Source organism: Rhagoletis pomonella, unplaced genomic scaffold (genome assembly GCF_013731165.1).
Source record: "Rhagoletis pomonella isolate Grant_MI unplaced genomic scaffold, Rhpom_1.0 Rhpom_scaffold_00006, whole genome shotgun sequence".
Lineage (NCBI taxonomy): Eukaryota > Metazoa > Arthropoda > Insecta > Diptera > Tephritidae > Rhagoletis > Rhagoletis pomonella.
This window is the reverse complement of record NW_023458560.1, coordinates 31,738,841-31,740,546: the sequence shown is the minus strand read 5'-3', so window position 1 is coordinate 31,740,546 and position 1,706 is coordinate 31,738,841.

Below are 1,706 nucleotides of genomic sequence, written 5' to 3'. Positions count from 1 at the left end.
AGATTTAAGAAAGCTCAATTTGCACAATATTTTTAACAACGTTTCCACCTCTTTGAAAAATTAAAATCAATTAAAAAACTTGCTTAAAGCTAGACATCGGGAGACTCTATGTTGGTGTGGTCCGATTGTGGAAACACGTATTTCTACGTTTTCACCTCGGAGAAAAGAACAAGCAAAGAGTTGTCACCTGTTAAAAATTAAATTGAAGTGTTTTAAATGAATTACCACAATATACATACATATGTAGGTACCAATCGAAATGGTTTGAATAGGCTTGATTTTTAAACTACATGTAGGAGGTCGGACGAAATACGTTAAAGAGGGTTGCAGATTAAAATCACTTTGAAGCTCTTGCCACCTGTTCAAAAAGTTAAGTTCAGATTATTTAATAATAGGTTGAATGAATTATTATAATATGGCTATCAAGCGAAATGGTTTTGAAAAGGTTTAATTTCTAAGCCACATTTAGGAGGGTTGCCAACTGTTTAAAAAGTATAATTCAAGTTTGGAATAAGTCAATTGGAATATGTATCACAATATGGATGTCAGACGAAAAAGGTTTAGTTTATGAAGTTTGAAGTATGGATTTATTTTAAAGAGGCTTGCCACCTGTTTAAAAACTTAAGTTCAAATTATTTAAAAAGTTAAGGGAATTCTTTTTACGGCTATCGACCGAAATAAAATTGAAAAGGTTTAATTTTTAAACTAAATTTATGAGGGTTGCCACCTGTTTAAAAAGTAAAATTCTGGTTGAATGAGGGGATTTAGTTAATTGAAATATATATCACAATATGGGTGTCAGGCGAAAGGGGTTTAAAAAGATTTTAGTATGAAAATATTTTGAATTGGGTTGCCAGCCGTTTGAAAAGCCGAATTTAATTTAATTTTATTTTATTAAATGAAATAAATATTAAAATATGGGTGTCAAACGAAAACGTATGTAATGAGCAATCTCCTGTTTACACATTTAGAGTATTTTGAGGTTTGAAATAATAAATTTAATTCAAATTATTTAATATTTTAAATTAAAATATTTTTGAAAATTTAATAAAAAAACTTTCTGATTTTGAGAAGTTTTTATTTCTAACTACATGTGGGAAAGTGGCCTCCTATTAAAAAAGTTCAAATTCAACTTGGCTTGAGGGAATTAGGTAACTGAAATATGTACCACTATACGGGTGTCAGAGAAAAGAGCTTTAAGAAATTTCCGGATCGAAAATATTTTGAAGGGAGTTAAAAAAATAGAAAAATGTTAAAATCTACTACGTATTTAGCTGAGTTTAAATATGTTGAGTTTTGTTGAAATAAATTACTTCTAATGTAACACGGACGAATTTCATACACTGAGCGAAGCCGGCGATAAAAAACAAGTACATATGAATATATTTATAAATGGATACTTAAATGTCATATATAAATATAGATTGGCGCATATGTGCGCCAAGGCACAATAGCGTGGCAACTATGCGTGGGCGTGTACGTCTTCCGTTGGTAATAAATTCTAATTGCCGTTATTTTAGCATATGTACTTTTCATTTGTTTTCAAGGATTTAAAAGTTTATGCGAGCAATGTACTACAGCGATGGTGAAATTTCTTGTTTACTTATTTATTTTTGACAAATTTAAAGTCTTTGCGGCCTAGGTCAAATCTGGCAGAAATACCCTGCAGCAAAATTTAGGGACAGTCTGACAAAGCGCTAGTTTCG